The sequence below is a fragment of the Panthera pardus genome, unplaced genomic scaffold, assembly GCF_024362965.1.
Source record: "Panthera pardus isolate Hobbes unplaced genomic scaffold, ASM2436296v1 HiC_scaffold_25, whole genome shotgun sequence".
Classification (NCBI taxonomy): Eukaryota; Metazoa; Chordata; class Mammalia; order Carnivora; family Felidae; genus Panthera; species Panthera pardus.
This window is the reverse complement of record NW_026526821.1, coordinates 79,582,587-79,604,707: the sequence shown is the minus strand read 5'-3', so window position 1 is coordinate 79,604,707 and position 22,121 is coordinate 79,582,587. Positions and strand designations below refer to the sequence as shown.

Below are 22,121 nucleotides of genomic sequence, written 5' to 3'. Positions count from 1 at the left end.
CTCACGTGCTCATGCAACCCCCATCATAATCAAGTTACAAACTACTCTCATCATCCCCCAATTTTCCCTTGTGCCCCTCTGCAGTCAGTGCCTTTACCCGGTCCTCCACCCCTGGTGATTTCTTATCCCCGGAATTACACAGCATGCTACCTTTTCATACCTGGTTTCATTTGCTTAGCATGATGTTCGGGAGAAGTGTCCATGTTTTGCATGTATGGACAGTGGTTCATTCTTATTGCTGAATAGTAACCCCTTTTATGACTACATCCTAATTTGTTTCTTCATTTATCTGTTGTTAGAGGTTTGGGTAGTTTTCTTGGGGCGCCTGGGTGGCTCAATCGGTTGAGTGTTCAACTTTTGATTTCGGCTCCGGTCATGATCTCACGATTCCCGAGATGGAGCCCCGCATGGGGCTGTGTTGGGCCTGGAGCCTCCTTGGGATTCTCTCTCCCTCTTTCCCTCCCTTGCTCTCTCTCTTTCTCAAAAATAAACAAACATTTAAAAATAATAATAGTAATAAAATAAAGTTCCTATACACATTCATGTATAAGTCTTTTTGTGGGCAAGAAACTTTTCATGTTTCTTGGGTAAATATCTGGAAGAAGCATTGCAAGGTCTTATGATAAATACACACTTAACTTTTTAAGAAACTGCCAAACTATTTTCCAAAGTGGTTTTCTCATCTTATATTTCTACCACCAATATGTGAGAGTTCTAATTGTTCCAGTCCTTGCCAACACTTGGTTTTGTCAATCTTTTTAATATTAGTCACTCTTGTGGGTACATAATAGTATGATTTTAATGTGCATTTTTCTGATGACTAATGATATTGAGCATCTTTTCATATACTTATTAGGCATCTTATATATACTTTCCATATACTTATTGGGTATATCTTCTTTTTTTTTAAGTTCATTTATTTCTTTAGTAATCGCTACACCCAACTTGGGGCTTGAACTCACAACCCCAAGATCAAAATCGCATGCTCCACTGACCAAGCCAGCCAGGTACCCCTCGTATATATCTTTTGTAAAGTACCTGGTCAAATCTCTTGCTCATATTTTTAAAAATAAACTTTATTTTGGAATAACTTCAGATTTGCAGAAAAGTTGTAAAGATAATATAAAAATTACAATATAACTTTCACTCTTTTGGTCATTTTAAAAATAAGTTGTTTTCCTTATTATCATTGAATTGTAAGAATCTGTTACCTGTTCTGAATACAAGTCCTTGGTCAGATATATGCATTGCAAATATTTTCTTCTGGTCTCCGGTATATTTTTCATTTTTTAAAATGCGTTTTCCAAAGAGCAGATGATTTTTTTGGACGTTTTTTATTCTAGTGAATTTCAATTTGTCACTTTTCTTTCATAGCAGAGATTTTTTTGTGTTGTGTGTCCTGACAAGTGAAGCTTTGCCCTATCACAAGTTTATGAATTTATCCTGTTTCCTTCAACAAGTTTTAGTTACCGTCTTTTAACTTTAACAACCTCAGGGGTGATCCGTTAATATTTGAAACACCCTAATTGTGAATAACACTCCAGAGGTGATTATTTAGTGTTTCAAATTGCTATCAAAATCTACACCAGATGGGGCGCCTGGGTGGCTCAGTTGGTTAGGTCACGATCTCACGGCTCAGGTCATGATCTCATGGTTCATGGGTTCGAGCCCCACGTCAGGCTCTGTGCTGACAGCTCAGAGCCTGGAGCCTGCTTCGGATTCTGTGGCTTCCTCTCTCTCTGGCCCTCCTGCTCCTGCTCTGTCTCTTTCTGCCTCTCAAAAGTAAATAAACGGTAAGTGTATATATATATATATATATATATATATATATATATATATATAAACATTTTTTTTTTTAACTACACCAGAGGGTTTGTTAGTTGGACTAAGGGAGTTAGAAATGCAGTTTCAGGATATGCACCATATCATAGTCACATCCAGTCACACTGTAATCAGTCAAGATGCTACGATTGGCTAAGAAGGGATACAGGCCGCTAGAAGGAGTCATAAGGGTCTCTCAGGCAGGCCTCTGTTGTCTTCCTTCACTGAGTATTTGAGGCCTCGGCCCTGGTGGTCTGGACTCCTCCCACTTCACTGAGGGGGCTGTTATCTGCCTTAGCCACAAGGCTAGCTAACTCTGGAGCCCGGAGAGTGTGACATCATCTCAGAGAGGACCTTTCAGTAAAAGGGGTCAGGTGGGTTCTCAGGGCAGAAAGCAGGACTTCCCCAACGGGGTGTATCAACTGTTTGGGTGGCTATTTGCTAGAAAGCAATATTTGGTGGACTTTGGTGTCAGGATTATTTTCAGTGGAGTAAACAGCCCAGTAGGAGGTTGGTGTGACCTTTGAAGGAATCCAGACGAACCAAAAGAACCAGAGGATTGCCCAATAGCCAAATCAGATCGCTAAACGGTCAGTTTGCATCATAAGGAAAAGGAGGGTAACTGTTTCAGACAAAATAAATAGAGTTATTGCAGGGGTGTCTTCAAAATGAGAATTCTAACTGAAGGAAGAATGCCTTCTCTGTTTTGGAGAGTGTGACCCACACCTGGCCCACGTTAGGCTGGGGCTTGTACAGATGTCTCAGAGCAACCTCCTCTCCATGGCCATACCCAGGCCCACTGCTGAGACACTCCCAGACCTGACCCGCTCCACCTGCCACCGGGACCCTCAGTCAGACTCTGAATTTGCTGTCTATAATCAGGACTTGCTCTGACTATTGTCTTTTCCTCCTGATAACATGCCCCTTAGCCAGGGCCAGAGGGGGACTCTGCCCCTCCAGGAGAGTCACCCCTGACTATGTGGGATGAATCCTGCCAGTGAGCCGAGGCCCAAACTAGTGGCTCTACTTCGAGGGGGTCCAGAAGAGGCCTCTGTGCAGCCACCTCAGACTTTATCCTGATTCTTTCATTCATTATGACACAAGCAACTCATCATTACCTATAAACCAGAAATGTGGAAAAACAAAAAGAAAACAACCCAAATCCCACCAATTGTCAAGGGATTTGAATAGACATTTTTCTGAAGAAGACATATAAATGACCAATAAGCACACGAAAAAACACTCTATAGCACTAGCCATTAGGGAAATGCGATTCAAAGCCACAGTGAGATATGGCTTCGTACCCATTAGAATGGTAATTATCAAAAAGCCAGGAAAAAAAAAAAAAGAAAACACAAAACAAAACAAATGTGGGCCAGGATGTGGAGAAATTGGAAACCTCACGTATTCCTGGTGGGAATGTGAATCAGTACAACTGTTGTAGAAAACAATTTGGTCATTACTTAAAAAGTTAAATATAGAATTACCATACAAACCAGCAATTCCACTCCTAACTATATACCCCAAAGAACTGGAAACACATGCTCACACAAAAACTGTACTCGAATCTTCACAGCAGCATTCACGATAGCCAAAAACTGGAATCAACACAACGTCCACCACCTGATGGACAGATAAATAAAATGTGGCATATGTCATATTCAATGGAATATTGATTCAGCCATGAAAACGAATGAAGTGCTGATACACACCACGACATTGTGAATCTCGAAGACATTATACTAAACGAAGCCAGATGCAAAAGGCCACATACTGTATGATTCCATCCGTGTGAAATATCCAGAATACACAAATTGATAGAGACAGAAAAGATTAGTGGTTGCCAAGACTGGGGAGAAGAGTGACCACTAATGGATACGGGTTATAAAATGTTCAGGTAAGGAAAATGTTGTGGAATTAGATAGTGAAGATTTCGCACAACTCTGAATATACTAAAAACTACTGAACTGTATGCTTGAAAATGGTGAGGTTTATGGTATATGAATTATATGTCAGTCAAAAAAGCACATCCCATTAACCAACCAATCATAAGCACTGAATATTTAGATAGATATCTTTCCCGGTCTGTATAACATAAACACTAAAAAAAAGAGACTATAATATTTATATTATTTGTTAACACGCATTTGTTCACATAATGGTTTTTGAATATCTGTCCATGTCAATAAACATAAATCCACACTATTTTTATGGCGACATATATGCTATTACACGGTTACAACAATTATTTAGCCACCTCTTATTACTAGGTACTTAGGCTGTTGCCAGTTTTTTACTCCTTATCAACAGCATGCTTGGACACACATCTTGATTTCCTTTTCTTATTATTGCCTTAAGATAAATTTCAAGAGGGAGAGAGGCCTGCTGGATTTTTAAGATATGGAAAAATTGTTAAACTGCCCCCAAAAGTTCAGGTGACTTACCTGCTGCCCAGAAAGGTGAGGGAATCTAAGCTCCCAAATGGGCAATTTTACTCATTTTCCTCTTTGCTTATTTGCAGGTAGAAAAGTGGGACCACATCCCTGTTTGGTTTCTTTTTTTTTTTTTTCTTAATATTTACTTATTGAAGCAATCTCTACACCCAGTGTGGGGCTTGAACTCATGACCCCGAGATCAAGAGTCACTTGCCCTTCAGACGGAGTCAGCCAGGCGCCCCTCCCTGTTTGATTTCTAACTGCTTTTGCTGCTTGCCCTTTCTTTCAGCACCAAGATGCTGCAAAGTTGTCACGTGCCATTTTCTAAAGCCCCCAACCTTCCTAAGCCGGCTTCTCTTTTGGGTGATATCTACAGTTACCAAATATCTATTAATTTATGGATATTTATTCATTGGGTACATATTTGATATGTTTTATCTGTTGAATATTTTGATGTTCTTTTGATTATTGGCTAAACATCTGTTTTCTTGTGCCCCAGTTTGCTCTTCACAACACCCTGGGAAGTAGGGATATATCACACCCCTTTCACAGATAAGATAACTGAGTCTCAGAGATCATTGAGCCTATAAGCAGCAGAGCCAGGATTCAAACCCATGATGTCTCATTCTAAAGTCTCCCCTCTTTCCACTCAGGATATGGGATCATGCCCATCCTTCTCCTGAACTTTCTTGAAATCTCCTTCCTGAAGTCTAGGGCACATTGACTACACGCATGCCAAATGCTCTTCCCTAGATATCATGCACGGGTTCACTGCTCCTTTTTGGCCAGAATCTAGTTCCAAACAACCATTCCCCTGATGTGCCCTACATCTGAGAGAACACTGAGACCTTCCCTCAGACACACAGGCCCCAAGGCAAGTCTGTCAGGGCAAGTGGGGCCTTGCACCCCAGGTCCATTTGGATGATCATCATTGGAAGCCAGCATCAGCAAAGCATGCAACTCAGAGCTAATAGCCCCCACAGAAATGGAGCCCTACAAGACACCCAGAAAAACCAATGAGGTTTCTTTTAACGGTGAGGTTTCATCTAAACTGTGTTCCCAAATGTTGATTTTTCTGGTGTAGCTGGCAATTTTCCAGAGCAACTCAATTCAAGACCAATGTGTGCTTAATAAGAATTTGATTCCGAAGACCACAAAGCTCCTGTAAGTAAAATGTGAGCTGCTGTAGTAGGTTTGCAAAGCTGTTACAGAGCAGAGGCCTGAGCAGGTACATGAGGGATGGATTCCAGTGTGTGGAGCAAACAGTGTGCCTTTGTTTAACAGGCTCCGTGGATCCTCCAACAACATGCTAAGCCAACCTTTGCAGGTAGATCATTTTCATGCCACTTTATAGGTTAAGAAATTGAGGCTCAGGGAGCCTGGATGGCTCAGTCTGTTAAGCGTCCAACTCTTGATTTTGGCTCAGGTCATGATCTCACAGTTTGGGGGATTGAGCCACATGGGGTTCTGTGCTGACAGTGAGGGAGCTGCTTGGGATCTTCTCTCTCTCCCTCTGTTTCCGCTCCTCCCCTGCTCCTGCCTGCACACTTTCTCTCTCTCAAAATAAATAAGCTAAAAAAAACAAAACAAAACTGGGACTCAATGTTAAAAGTGGCTTAAGATGTCACCCCTGGTAAGTAGAGTCTGAACAGTAGAAATCTTCACCCTTTAGGCCTGAGGCCTTTCTGGGACACCAGAAACTGGAGGACACTGTTTAACTAGATTGCTGATCCTTAGCCCTTCTCATGGATCTTGGCTACAATCACCTGGGGCTGTTCTCTTCATTTACTTCCTTCCTGGACCTGGGGCTTTGGGATGTGGAACCCTCCTCTAGATAGTCTTTCTTGGTACATTTCACTTTGTTCTGATTATCTACTGCTGCATAATAAGCCACCCCAAACTTGGCAACATAAAACAACCTTTTTATTAATGTTCCAGATTCTGCAGGTTGGGATTTGGACAGAGCACTGTTGAGGTGTGTTTTCTCTGCACCTAAATACCTGAAGCTTCAGCTAGAAAGACTCAAACAAGTAGGGGTGACTCCAAGGGCTGGGTACTGAAATCATTTAGAACTACAGTGTCCAGGGACACCTGCGTGGCTCAGTAGGTTAAGCGTCCGACTTCAGTTCAGGTTATGATCTCACAGTTTTTGAGTTCAAGCCCCACGTCGTCGGGCTCTGTGCTGACAGCTCAGAGCCTGGAGCCTGCTTTGGATTCTGTGTCTCCCCCTCTCTCTGACCCTCCCCCACTCACACTCTGTCTTTTTCTCCCTCAAAAATAAATAAACATTAAAAAAAAAAAAAGCTACAGTATCCAAACAATAGTCACATGTGGCTATTTAAATGTACACTTAAATTAATTAAAATGAAATAAAATTTAAAATTTAGTACTCAGTGGCACTGCCAACATTATAAGTTTCAATGGCCACATGTGGCTACTGACCATATTGAACGCACACGTGGCTAGTAGCTACTGTATTGGACAATACAGATATAGAACACTTCCATCATCATAGAAAGTTCTGTTGGTAAGCCTGATCTGGAGGTATCTTTACCCACGTGCTGGCACCTGGGCTGGGATCTTTGAGTGAAGAATCTACATGAGGTTTGGACTTCTTACAGCATGGTTTCCATGAGGGTGCATCCTGAGAGGCAGCATCAACAGAGCAAGTGCTCTAAGAGACCAAGACAGAAGCTTCAACACTTCCTCTAACCTAGCCTTAGAAGTCACATGCAACCCTTCTGTCACATTTGATTGGTTACGTGAGAAGAGGGGTGTTAGATAAAATACAAATATTGTGTTGGACACACCTGCATAAAAAGATAATTCCTTGTTTATCTGCAATCAAAATTTAACTGAGCGTCTTGTATTTTTATTTGCTAAAGCTGGCTACCTTACATGGGAGCCACTAAAGCCAGCCAGATTCAAGGAGAGGTGATCCATTAGACCCATCTCTTGATGAGGAAGTAGCAAGGTCACGTTGCAGAAGAGCATGTGGGATGGAAGATATTATTGGGGCCATCTTTGGAAACATATAGTCTGCCACATGTGGCCAGGTGGGTCCTCACAAAGCTCAGTAGAGACTTTCATCACTCTCCAACATCTAAAAAATGGCATTCAAGTTCTATGGCCTGGGTGGATAGCATTGGGAAAAATTATCTCTTTTACCATCTTTTGCCTTTTTTATCTTTCACTCTGGGCTTTGAGGTCAACTGTCTTCAAACAGTAGCTCTAAGCATATTAACAATAGGCACTCATCTCCACTGACGCCATGACCAAAGTAAGCTACAAATAACGATAACAGATAGTCCATAGCACCATTGTAGACAACGTTTTTTCTAAAGTAAGACTACCTGAGGTGATAATGTGCTGTGGACACAGTGAGCAATCAGGCAACTTTTGTCAAGGACAAATGGCTCCTCTTTGGAGATCTCAAAGATACAGCTCAACAGGAGAGGTTCTCCCATGTTTGCCTCCCTAGAGTCAACATAATGACACACATGATGAAGGTATAAGCAACGTTCTCTGGAGACAGAGATCACCAACACTAGGTGTGTCTATTCCTTGCACAACAGTTGGTGCTATCACCCACTGATTGAATGAAGATGGAGGTGTCCTGCTAAGACATGCAAAGGTGAGGCCAGGATTCTCAAAGAGGGTGAGGTCACTCCCAATGTCAAGCCTTAGTCAGATGGAGTAGAGTATATTTTCTCTCCCTCTTTCTCTCTCTCTCTGTCTCTCTCTTTCTTTCTCAACGTAGGTGTCCTGATGTCCTGGGAGTCTGAGAGGGAACTTGGGTGGAGAGTGATAAGACTAGCGTTTGGGCATTCCCAAATCAAAAGTGAATTTTAGGGGCACCTGGGTGGCACAGTGGATTAAGTGTCCGACTTTGGCTCAGGCAATGATCTCACAGTTTGTGAGTCCAAGCCCTGCATCAGGCTCTCTGCTGTCAATGCAGAGTGCACTTCAGATCCTCTGCCTCCCTCTCTCTCTGCTCCTCCCCCACTCGCATGCACGTGTGTGCGCTCATTGTCTCTCAAAAATAAATAAACATTTTTTAAAAAGTGAATTTTAGCTCATTAATCACTTCACAGAGACTCAAGATGTGTTCTGTGCTTCTTTTCCTTTCCTTTGGAAATGTGTGGAGAAGGGCTGGGACCAAGAGGTAAACAGCAAGAAACAGCAAGTTCATCATAAAATGTTAAGTGAAAATAGGAAACTAAACTAAATTATAAATAATGCAGTCCCAATTTTGTGTAAACTATATATATCCATACATATACACACATGTTGATTTTTATTTTCTTCTATGTATTGTATATTCTCCCTGATGAGCAATCAGTATACATTACTTTTATAATGAGAAACACAGACATTACTTTTAAACAAGAACAAGGAGAAACAGACTATTGGCAGAATTCCAAATTAAAAACAATACCAACTAAAGAGCTATGAGTAGCAGTCCTAGCTGGCTGCTACTCAGCTGCCATTTCTTCTTCTTTCTTATTAATAGAAACCTGATTTGATTCAGGGTCAGTATGCCCAGCTGAAGAAGATTTAATCGGTCCAAAGCTCATCCTTTTTGTCAGTAATTGGTGTAAGAGTAGGCACATGATCCAGTTCTGGCCAATAAAACATAAGTGGAAGTCTGCTAGTGGCTGTTAAGGCAGATTTTACTCTGGTTAAAAATAAGAAAGAGAGAAAATCATAAAAGGAAAAGTTCCCCTAGGTCCACCTCCTTAACCTTCATGTTAGGAGACTGTGAAGACAATACTTGGTACTACAGCAGCCATCTTGTGACCATGACGGGAGAAATGGCCAAGATGCTGAAATGAAAGAAAGAAGACTTCAGATCTTCAATGACATCACTGAGCCACCAAATTCACCCTGAATCTCATTACCAGACTTGTTATATGAAATAATTAAGCCTGTATTATTGAAGCTATTTTAGTTGACATTCCAGTGTCTGCTATCAAATACATCCCAGATAATATTCATTATCAAGAGATAAGGTTAGAAACCAGGAGTTGAGGTCATATTCAGATGGTTGAAGCTACTGGAGATGCTAGGGAAAAGCCATGTTGAACAGGAAAAGTTAGAGATGATCTTTAGAATATTTGGGGCACCTGGGTGGCTCAGTCAAGCATCCAACTCCTGATTTCAGTTCAGGCCATGATCTCATGGTTCGTGAGTTCAAGCCCCATGTCAGGCTCTGTGCAGGTGGTGTGGAGCCTGCTTGGGGTTCTCTCTCTCTCCCTCTCTTTCCCCCTCCCCTGCTCATGCTCTGTCTCTCTCTCTCAAAATAAATAAATAAAACTTAAATTTTTTAAATTAAAAAATAAAATAAATAAAAGATAAAATATTTAATAACTGGTCCATCATGGACACAAAGAAATCCAAAAGGGCACTGGCCCAGTGAGAATGGACACCAGCCATAAATACCTGATATGCCCATACCAGTGTGTCCTAGCTGATTATCAGCCCCAGAAGAGTTAATAAAAGGAAAATTGGGAGACCTAATTAAACCTATGTTTGGGAATGAGTTTTCTTGGACCAGACTCCCCACAATATGCCTCTTTGAAAGTTCTGTCTCCACCTTCTGAAGCCAAGCCTTCTATCAGCTCAAAGTGGATCAGTGGCTGGTTCAACCCAAAAAACAGTGCCTGGAAATTGCCAATTTATACACTGAACTACTATTAGTGTTGTGGTGGTGGCATTTTTAAACTGTTAGGTTTTTTTTTAAATTTATTTAAAAAGTAATGCATTGTCTTAATATAAAAATGCCAACTTTACAAAGATAAAAATAACAAGAGATCCAGAGCTAGGTGGTCTCAGGGAGATTAATTCAGAAGCACAACAACGTCATTAAGAGACCAGATGCTTTCTCTTTTCTCTTGCCATCCTCAGAGTGCTGGGGTTTTTTGCTGTGAGTTTGGAAATAAGATGATTGCCACAGTTCCAGACATCCTATCATCATCCAATTCTGTTCAAAGAGAAGAATTAAAGATCTCCTTACACATCTCCTTTTCTCCAGAAGAAAAAAATTTCCCAGAAGCCATGCTGCAGACTTCCCCTCACATATCATTGTCTAGAATATGCCATCCATAAACCAATCACTGACAAAGGAGAATAGGATTATCATTATTGTCTTATTCCAATCAAGACTGATCCCCCAGGGCAGGGGAAAGACAAGCTTTTCCTGAGCCTGGTTCTTCCTGATATATGAACCAACTCAAGGTCCTACTGGCAAGAAGAGTGAAATGTCTATTGGGTAGCAACCAAGAGGGTTCTCCACTAACACTCTTATATCCATTTGTGTGTATAAATGCAAGTATATTCATAGGACAAAGTTTTTGCAATAGACTTGCTGGATCAAAAGAGTTTGTTCATTCAAAATGTTGACAGACATGAATGGATGAATGGATGAAAAATAGGGTAAGCACATAAAATGGAATATTACTCAGCCTAAAAAAAGATGAAATTCTGACACATGCTACGACATGGACAGACCTTGAAGACATTATACTAAGAGAAATAAGCCAGACACAAAAGGACAAATATTGTATAATTCCACTTAAATGAGGTACCTTGAGTAGTCAAATTTGCAGAGATAGAAAGTAGAATGGGGGTGCCAGGGGCTGCAGGGAGGAGGAATGGAGAGTTTCTGTGGAAGTTGTAGCTGGGGAAAATTAGGAGTTCTGGAGATGGATGGTGGTGATGGTTGTGCAACAATGTAGGTGAACTGAATACCATAGAACTATGCACCTAAAAATGGTTAAAATGGTAAATTTTATGTTATATACATATATCTTATCACACACAAAAAAAAAATGTTGGTAGATATTGCCAAATTGTCCTCAAAGAGGCTTTAGCATTTCACTCTTCAACTCCTACTGGATAGGGCAGTGCTTGTGTTCTCCACATTGTGGGCCCAGTGCCAGATCAAGGGTCCCCAAGTGGTGGCAGTGAGGGTCTTGGTAGATTTAAGAGACCAGCATTATCTTCATAAAGATCGGCAACAGAAAGGTGCAGTCGTAGAAGTGAAAGAATCCCCAAGAGGGGAGGGCTGAGCAGGCATTCTCTTGTTTTCCTGGAGTTATACCCACCTCTGGGCTTCTTTCCCCCTATTATGTCAACTCCATTGTGGTTGCTCCAGGACTCTGATGCTTTAATTCTGTGACATAAGTGAGGACAATAGTCCCTTACTTCCCTCTGGTAAGAAAAATTATCCCAAAATTGGAAATTCAGCAAAAAGGTTACTGAGTACTCTTTCAAAGCCACAAGACTGTGAGTCTGTGTAACAATCTGCCTACGTGTCATCTGATCTTCCAAGGGAGGTAACTTTGACCTACTATTTACAATTGATTAGGGTGAGTTCTGTAAAGTTACATCTAATGTGTAAATGAGTGCCATGTTTTGCAAATGACCTTTTTTTCCAGTAAAGATGCAAATGATTTCTGTCTAATAGAAAAAATACACAGTTTGATTGCCCTGTGAGGCCATTAGCCTTTTCTGTGTCTAACTCAGCTATCTTATTCCAGCACTCTCCACTGAACAGATATACTTTGGTGTATCCTTCGTGGAAATAGCTTTGTCATCATGTTGGTCCCTTATTAGTGAGCTAAATAATTGTTTTAATGTTTTTAATGGTTATTTATTTATTTTGAGAGAGAGACAGTGAGAGAGAGAGAGAGAGAGAGAGAGAGAGGTAGTGGGAGAGGGGCAGAAGGAGAGATAGAGAATCTCAAGCAGGCTCCACCCTGTGAGCACAGAGCCCAACGTGGGGCTCAACCCCATAACCCATGAGATCATGACCTGAGCTGAAACCAAGAATCAGACGCTTAACTGACTGAGCCGTCTGGGTGCCCCTAATGAGCTACATAAATTTCAACAAGGGTTCACTGTATGTTTGTATGAGAGCTCTGTGTTTCCTTTTGGAAAATTATACTTTGACACTGTTAGCCCAGCGGTAATAGGCTTTCAAAATGACTGCTAAATATGAAAGAAAGGGAATAACAGGAGGAATTTAAGAAGCATAAAAAGAGTCTGGCTTCTGATTCTATCACAGTTAAGGTGTTACCTACTTCATGCCTTGCCCCCAGAAATTACAAGGCCTGGTGACCCTCCTGCATCTCCTCCCTAGCCCTACAACATCCACGAAGACAGTGCCATCTGACAGGCTGCCAAACTCTAGACCCTCTGACATCTCCAAATCTAGGCCATGAGAACACCAAAATCTACCACTCACATCTGGACCCTGTTTTGAGATTGGGGACTTGACTTTCCCCCAGAGGGTGAGCAGCACTGGATGTGGCTGTGTCCTCCCTCCTCTGGAGCCCTTCTCCCACCCTGGTTGGATGGGCCTCTGACTCTTCCAGCACCCAATTGTACACTGCACGCTTGCTATGCATGTCTCAGGTGTGGGCTGGGAAGTCCTCAACCTCAGGGAGTCATGCAGTCCTTTAACCTTTATATCCAAATAGCTCAAGCTGTGCCTTCCCGGGGTTTTCCTTCTGGTGGCCACTTCCTTTCAATTTCCTGCTCCCACTGAATGCCTGTGTCATGCGCTGTGCCTGTTTCCTTCTCTTGGTCCCAGCCTTGGAACCCAGCTCCCTCTTGATTTCCCATGGCCATTACCTGCCTAAAGCAGCTACTCCCAAAGGCTTGGAGGCGGTTGGCTACTTCACAGCACTACGCAGCCATTTTCACATTTACTAGTGTTTTGCTGGCTCTCCCTTCTGGGGTCTTACACTGTGCTATCTGGATGGTAAGTTAAGTCCTTCTAAGTTCCCTTCCCTAAACCTCTACCTACCTCTCCCTTCTCTTCCTGACCCCTCAGGGCTATTTCTGGGGAAAGCATAGCCCCGAGCTTTGGGCCTGGATCTGAGTGAGCGTTCACTTTTTTTTTTTTTTAATTTTTATTGAGAGAGAGAGCTCATGTGCCCATACATGTGCAAGCAGGGGAGGGGCAGAGAGAGAGAGAAGGAGAGAATCCCAAGCAGGCTCCACACTGTCTGCACAGAGCCCCACCTGGGGCTTGATCTCACAAACCGTGAGATTATGACCTGAGCTGAGATCAAGGATTGGATGCTAAACTGACTAAGCCAGCCAGGCGCCCCGTGAGTGTTCACCTTTAACACTAAGACCAGCTACGTATTCCCCTCAGATAAAATAAGATATTTTTCTAGAATGGGAAGGTGGCAGCAGTTGGTTCTTGTTTTAAAAGGTAAAATTTTCTTCTCCCACCACATGGGAGAGAATAATATAAATATACAGCACAATGGAGAGAGGGAAGAGCGAATTTTTTCTGTCACATGGCTCTCAAGGAAATTGCTCCTAAATTTACAATATTTATATTCTCTTTCTCTCACAGAGCAAAAAAAGAGCTGGATTCAGAATTGCCCTTTAAGGAAGAACACAGTTTTCCTAAAGGCAGAGCAAATCTTTTGGGCCTAGATCATTGGCATCCTCCCCCAGGCACACAGTCAAAGGACTCTTTTCTGTATCACAGAATGATGGGGGCCTTGGGGTAGGCTCTCAGCAGCTATCAGATTGTTCACTATCGAAACAGCAGCGTGAAACCTGTTGAGACAGCAAAATACTCTTGCATTTGGTATCAACTCATTATCTCCATATGTTAGCCAGCAAAAAAAAAAAAAAAAAAAAAAAAAAAAAACCAAGGAACAGTTAAGTTCCATGTTGCAATTTCTAAAAATAAAAGTTCTTAATTTTGAGTTTCATCAAGCTTAGGTTTCGTTTTTGCAGTATTACACATATGTTCTCTACTTCTTACACTGTCTCAACTTTCACACTGCTTTTAGGAAACTTCCTGTTGCATGGAGAAACTGGCCTAAGAAAGCTTGCTGTTAACCTTCCTGTTGACCTCCAATATGGGAAGATACCAGACTATTAGACTACTTGGGCTGCCAAAAGAGAATACCATTGACTGGGTGTTCTAAACAACAGAAATTTATTTCCCAATTATGGAGGCTGGGAAGTCCAAGATCAAGGTGCAGCAGGGTAGGTTTCATCCAGAGGCTCCTACTCTTGCCTTGTAGGAAGCTGCCTTCCCATTGCAGCTCTCTTCCTTCCGTGCACATAGGAAGAGAGATCTCTCCAGTGTTTTTTATGAGGGCACTTATCCCACTATGAGGGCCCCATCCTAATGACTTCATCTAACCCTAAACACCTCCTGAAGACCCCAACTCCAAATACTATCACATTGCGGGTTAGGGCTTCAACCTATGAATTTGGGTGGTTGTGCAGGGGGAGGGGGCGGTGACGCCGTTTAGTCTATAGCAGGCTGTCAGCCTTCGGGGCAGTCTCTCCAATTCCCAATCATGTGATGTGAAATGACAACCAAGACCACAGGTTGCATTTTATTTTTTTTTTAGGTTTATTTATTTATTTATTTTTTAATTTGAGAGAGAGAGGGGGAGAGAGTGCACGGGAGCTGGGAGGGGCGGAGAAAGAGGGAGAGAGAATCCCAAGCAGGCTTCACGCTGTCAGCGCACAGACCAATGTGGGGCTCAATTTTATAAATTGTGAGATCATGACCTAAGCCGAGATCAAGAGTCAGACGTTTAACTGACTGAACCACCTGCATGCCCCCACAAGTTGTATTTTAAACTCTGCAAAGTTTACCTCCTATCTTCCATGACTATAAATAGGAAAGCATATTTTAAATTATTATCTTAGTTTTTAAAGTTTTTTTACAACCCTCTTCAAATACTTCATTAGAATAGAAGGCAGTAGCATTCCTTTGAATTTCAAAAAGTTTCTGTCAAATGGTCTTCTACTAGAGAAAAAGAAATTCATGCTAGATACAGGAAGAAGATAACAGTAAGTTCCTCTCTGTGGTGATCTAAAAATATCACAGAAGGCTGCATGTTAAAATGCATTAAAAATGCACAATTACTTTCTTTTCATTCTTATATCTCCCTTTATGGACTGTGATTCATACATAAGAATGCTCTGTCACCAGAAAAGCATAAAAATCAAATTTCACACGCCATATTGCTACTAGGAAAATATGCAGTGTTGAGACAGTGGGTGATTCTTTCTCCTTTGGTCTTTTTTTTCCCCTTTCTTTCTTTTCCTGTGTTATTACAATGTTAATTGTACATTTATTTCTATAACAATAGTAAGTAATGGTAGCTAACATTGACTGAATTCTTAGCATGTGCCCGCAGCATGCCAAATGTTTACACTCCCTATCTCTTTTAACCCTCACAAAAGCCCCAGGAGGTAGATATTGTAATAATCTATGAAACCACACACAAAAAGTTAAATGTTAAGTATTTATAATTTCCTACCTGCTCTTCACCTTTTAGAAAGGTAGAGTCCTTGGAGGATTTTTTATTTTCCTTGGTGGGTACTACTGAGGAAATGGAGAAGCCAAGAGAGACAGGGCTAAATTCAAATAAAGACAGGGAGATTCTGAGGGCCTGGAGGGAGCTGGGCTGAAGAGCTGGAAGGGGAGAGTAAAGAAAAAGAGAGGGTAGAGAGGAGGGATAGGAGGAGACTGGCAAGGGCTGGCAGGCTGCAAGAAGAGGCTAGAGAGAAAAAGAGGAACATGCCATGGTTACTACAGAGGAGAATTGGGGGAAAGAGTGGGCTATTTGGAGAGGATATTTCAGTTCAGGTACATGAAGTATAACTTACTCTTTCATAGCTTCAAGAAAGCCTCAATACAGACTCTGCCATATTTCATCTAACCTAAGACACCACTGCTTGTAAGATACAATCAATGGCAAGGTACATCACTATTTTATGTGCCAGGAAAAAAGGAAGGAAGGAAGGAAGGGAGGGAGGGAGGGAGGGAGGGAGGGAGGCAGGGAGGGAGGGAGGAAGATAGGGAGGAAGGGAGGAAGGGAGGAAGGGAGGGAGGAAGGGAGGAAGAAATTACAAGTCCCCATCATTTGAAAACATGTCCTGATTTCAAAGAAACATAATAGATTATTCTGTAATCCTCTCTCAATCAGTTTTATGGGGTTTTTTTTCCTTCTTTTTGTAATACAACACTATTTGGTGAGGCCAGATCTGAGCTGCCCAGGAGGGCTTGGCTATATTTTAGTTACACACATTTTACAGATAAAATTGAATCTCAGAGAAGCTAAGTCACTCATCCCTGGGCTCACAGCTAATAAATGGAGAGCCAAGATTCCAACCCAAGTTAGCTTAATTCCCAAACCTGTGATCTCTACTTTTTAATTAAGACACACCATCAATAGTTGGCCAGTATTTTATTAAATCTGTAGTTAGTAACAAAAATAACTTTGGAATTAAAAAATAACAGCTTTACATAACATCATTTACACATTGTTGTGCTTCAGAACTTCTTGCTTCATCTGGAGCAAATTGTGAAAAACTATGATTTGGGCTTTGTGGCTCAAGAATTCCTTTCTCTTCTTTTCAAATTATCTTGAATCAAATAAGGATAGGATGGCCAAACACCTGAATACTCATCAGGAGTGTCTAAAATCAAAGCAAATTCTGCACCTCTGCTAGGCAAACATTTTCTTTTGGAGACAACAAAAGAGAAGACCTTTTTGTGAGTCACAGAACTAGAGAAACATCAAGCTCTAGGACCAAGCTCTAAGGACAAGTTCTAGAACCAAGATCAAATATACAAAATGTAAATGGAGGAGCAGAACATGAACCTGGGACAAAGTGTTCAACCTCGCTAATAATTACAAAACTCCCAGACTCTCCAGTTCCAAAACAGGTACCTGACAACATGGTTTTGCTACATTAACCAGCACCTTTAACAATCTGGACCTTTGCTCATCTGGCCCTCCATCCAAGAATGCCTCCTCCCCCTACTCCCACTTACCAAAATCCTTCAAGGGGGAGTCAAAAGCTTCCTTTTCCATAAATCCCTCTCAAATCCTCCAAGAGGATTAATGGCTCTTTCTGGATTCGCCTGTCATGATACTGATTTTCTTCCTTCTTGGTTTACAGGTTGTTGATGAAAGACCTCCTTAGTAGATTATCAGCTTCCTGAAGACAGGCATAATTTGCTTGTTGGCTTGTTTTTAATGAAATCATGCTTATAAAGCTTGAGCACAGTGAATGACATGTAAAGGGGGGCTGACTGAAGTCCAGAGCAAGGACCAATGTAAGAGACCAGAATATGGGGGTGCCTGGGTGGCTCAGTCAGTTGAGCATTGACTCTTGATCTCACAGAGATCTTGTGAGCTCAAGTCAGGATCTCACAGTTTGTGGGACTGAGCCCTGCATTGGGCTCCATGCTGACAGCATGGAGGCTGCTTGTGGTTCTCTCTCTCCCCCTCTCTCTGCCTCTCCCCTGCTCACGTGCACACTCGCTTATGTCCTCTCTCTCTCTCTCTCTCTCTCTCTTTCAAAATAAATAAATAAGCATGAAAAAAATACCAGAATATGCCACCCCAAATATGTCTCTTTGGTTTAAGGTTTATTTTGAGCTCATGTTTTTTGAGAAACAGCAGACACAGAAGAAACTCTGAAAGCAGGGTAGAAGTTACCATTTTATAAGGGAAATTTACATTTATAAAGGAAATCTCCATTTGTAAGGGTGTACCAGAAAGAGAAGGAAGACTTTAGATCACAAGAGACTTACCAATAGAGAAGGCACTGACTTAAATGTATATTAATAAACCTTATCCTTATTGACTGTACTCTTCCTGGTCATTTTCCCATAACTTGCCTCCCCACACTTCCTTTGTTTTAGCTAACGATGGTATTTAAGCTCAAGTTCTAGCCACCTCTTTGAGTTACTTTTCCCTGAGTTTCTCCCATATATATGAGATACACATGTTAATCAACTTTTTTGGTTTTTGGTTTTCTCTTATTCATTAGTCTTTTGTAATAGAGGCTCCAGCCAAGAACTTAGAAGAGTAGAAGGAAAGGGTTTTCTTCTCTGCCCTACACCACCTAGTTAATGGTTGAACCAGCTGGAGCTGAGAATGCAACTGCACTTTTCCATGGAACCCTGGCTCCTGCTGCTGCCCCTGTGGGCACTCCAGTAGCTATTCTTGATAGCAGTAACAACAACAAAAACAACAAACAGATACATTAAAAACCAAAACACTTAGTTCATAAGGAATGAAAGAAAACTTGGTGAGGTTAATGTTCTATTTCTTCTTTTCTTCAACTTGATTAAGAAAATTGTCAAACTATTGAATCAAAAAGTTGAAATGGATGATAGAATGAATTTCATTTATATTCATTAGTTGTTCACATTTTTGCCTTTTTTTCTGAACAATCTGAAAATAAGTTATACATCCAGACACTTCACTACTAATTATTTCAGCATGCATCTCCTAAAAATAAGGACATTCACCTACATAACCATAATAAGATTACCAATAATAAAAATAATTTCCTAACATTATAATTCTTTTTTTTTTAGTATGGAACACTTCATGAATTTGTATGTCATCCTTGCACAGAGGCCATGATAATCTTCCCTGTATCATTCCAATTTTAGTACATGTGCTACCAAAGCAAGCACTAACATTACCTAATTCTAATTCTAATTTTAATTTCCCCAAACTATCCCCAAAATGTCTTTTACAACTAGACTTTGTTTTGTTTTATTCAACTAGGATCTAATCACGGTTTATACATTGTATTAGGTTATTTCTCTTTAGCTTCTTTTAATGTAAAACAATCCCTCAATTATTTTTATTATTTATTATACTGACTTTTTGAAAAATGCAGGCCATATGTCTTACAGAATGTTCCACTGTCTGATTGTGTTTGTGTGTGTGTGTGTGTGTGTGTGTGTGTGTGTGTGATGCAGTTAATGTTTTCTTCTACCACCTGTGTTTCCTATTAAATACCGAAGTTGGATGGTTTAGGTTAAAACTTTTTGGTAAAGTTATTTCACAGGTGATGCTTTCTATGTCATAGAGCATCTCATCAGAATGCACACATCAGGCATCCCACTCTTAGTAACTAGGTTGGACTGCATGGTTAAAGTGCTGATCAGCAGATATTTCCCTTTGCAGTGAGCAAATAACTTGTGGAATGACACCCTGTTCTACCTTGTTCATTTCTGTAGCTCTCAGATCCTAGCACAGGCCACACCCAGCAGATGGATGCGTTCTACCTAGGCGCTACAAACTAAAGTTGAGCACAAGCACGCAGATCTCACCAAGGCACTTCCTTTCATGGATTATTCTGGAATAATAGAGACCTTGCAGCCCTAGGAGATGGCAGTAGGAATACCTAGAGCAGGTGCTGAGGAGTAACAAGGTTTCTGCTGATGGTTCAGGCTGAGTTCCCAGACCCATACGAAGTGCTTGGGAGGAGACGCCTTCTTTGAGAGACTGCTGGAGGAGGCTACCCAGAGCTGGGTAGAAGGCAGAAAAACAAAAACTTGTAAACTATCATTTCAAAGCTGGGAACAGTTTTCTGTTTTGCAGTAAGTGAAGACTCAGAATCTTCCTAGTTTTCAGGAAACCACTTGCCTAGTTCATTAATGTTATGTAAATTTTAATCAGGAAATGTTTGAGCTAAATTGCTTATTATAATGTAAGAGGATGTCTATGCTTTTGCATAGTCATATCTCTTCAGAGCTTGTTCTCTTATGAGAAATCCTATTTTGTTTTGTTTTGTTTTGGAATGTGTGTGTGTGTGTGTGTGTGTGTGTGTGTGTGTGTGTGTGTGTTGCCTGACCATGATTTAAAAATTCTCTGCACATGGAACTGTTGCTCATTCTGGTGGAGATGAGTGGAAGGGGCACCCCAAGATAGTCTGTATGTAGTCCTCACTGTTGTCATGAGGGCACCATCCACAGAAACTCCTTCACTGAATAGGAGAATGTGAATAGACTGGTTCCAAAGCAACCCTGGGCATTCCCAAAAACACCTGGGGAACATTTGAGGGGTAGCTTAAACTCATCTGCGTATGAAAGTTAAAATATGACCTCATGGTGATGTAGTTTGATGTAGCACACAAAATGCTCTTACACCAGTGTGTACACATAAAACTTCTTTGAGAGAGCAGTGTGGGCATAGAAGTAGTGGACACAGAGGTAAGAGCCACCCACATCCCTGGCAGCTTCGAGAGAGAACAAAAGGGAACATGTTGGCACCAGATCCTTTCACATTTTAACAGGCAAAGACTGTCTTCTTTGGCCAGGAGTGGAGGGTAGCTGTCTATGGAATATCACCAAAAATGAGTCAGTGCTAGGTATATAGCAATTCTGTCACCTGCTGGCCTTGATATGTTACCAATGGGTCAGAATTTGGCCACATTAGAGTGGACCTCTTCAGTGGAATGAACACACTATCCAAAAGATTTCTTGATTCCTAGAATTCCACTTTTTTGATTCCTAGAATTTCTAGATACCTTAAACCTCTTAGCAATAAAGTTTGAGGAACAATCCACCAATCTCCACTTATCTCAAACTAACCATAAGCCTCCTCCCAAGTCCCCAGGGACAAGCAATGTACTTTTCAGGATCCACCCTGTGCAGGGTCTTGGGTAGCACTGGGACTAATTTTGCTCAGGCAAGTGTGGTTTATAGCACAGGGCCTAAGATCTCAAAGTCTTGTCTCCCTTAACATCTCTCTTTGTTAATTAATTTTTTTTTCTAACTATTTATTTTTGAGAGTGAGAGAGACAGAGCATGAGCAGGGGAGGGGCAGAGAGAGAGGGAGACACAGAATCTGAAGCAGGTCCAGGCTCCGAGCTGTCAGCGCAGAGCCCGACGCAGGACTTGAACTCAAAAACTGTGAGATCATGACCTGAGCCGAAGTCGGATACTTAACCAACTGAGCCACCACCCAGGCACCCTGGGTTTATTGCATATATCTTATCACAATCTACCATGAAGTGATATTATACCATTTCACATATCATATAAGAATCATACAGTAGCATACTTCCATTTCTCCCCTCCAAGTCTTTATGCTGTTGTTTTCATGCATTTTACTTTTACTTATATTATAAACCTCCTAATACATCATTATTGTTTTTGTTTAAACAGTTAATTATCTTTTGAGACGCCAAGGAATACAGCCCTGCTATAAGAGAGGCTTTCTCAGACTGTGATCTGCCATCCACATTGGGACTGAGAGTCAGAAATGGTTGGGGCCCCAAGCCTTGCTCAAGAGCTTCCTATTAGTATTTCTCAGCTAGCGTAAGGAGCGAGAAGCATGAGAGCCAGCATACTGACAAAGATCAGATGAAGGACATCGCCTTCCTCTTAAGCCTATTGTTTCTGATGGCCTCAAGAAGCTGCCCTTATGTTAAGGAAGAGAGAACTGCCATGCAGAGCAACCAGTAAATAACTGAAATTTCAGAATGCCGAGCTATGTTTAATGAGATATTATTAAATATTTGGCTGCGGTCACTCGGTCATACCCCTGACGGGAGGCAAATAACCAGAAAGCCTAAGTGCCAGCGGGACTTGTATTGTCAACAAGACCACAAGTCAGGCCCGGAAGCTGCTCTTGAACCACAGGATTCCATCTGGTTCCCCCAGAGTCTGGCATTGCACTTTGCTCCTTTCAGCACTATCCCCTTCTTCAGGCCAGCCTTCCGTTTTGCCTGAGCCTCACAGCGGTCATAGTGACCTGCCCAGCAGGGAAGTGTGGAGAAGCCACTCCTTACAAGATCTCCCTGACACTATTTAAGGGCCAGGGATCTGCCTGCTGGGCTAGATTTACCCTAGAGTCTGTCCCCCAGTCTCTACCCTGCCCCAATGCCAAGTCCAGTCTCTAGGTACAGCTCCTCTAGTTGGGCCTGAACTGCTACTGTCACCACCCAGGTGTTGAAAGAGGACACTTCAGATGTCATGAAATCTACCTGCCTGCCCAGGCAGGGTCCTTGATATATGGTCAACTATTAGCGTTTTCTCTCAAATAACTGAAG

The 22,121-nt window shown here is 41.6% G+C and overlaps 1 non-coding gene across 1 annotated transcript; it reads right to left on the bottom strand.

The window, feature by feature from the left end:
* Positions 1-18,643: 18,643 nt before the first annotated feature.
* On the bottom strand, positions 18,644-18,750 carry LOC128773607 (U6 spliceosomal RNA). The gene has a single exon (XR_008417960.1). It is a non-coding gene; the product is annotated as a U6 spliceosomal RNA (small nuclear RNA).
* Between the last annotated feature and the right edge of the window lie 3,371 nt (positions 18,751-22,121).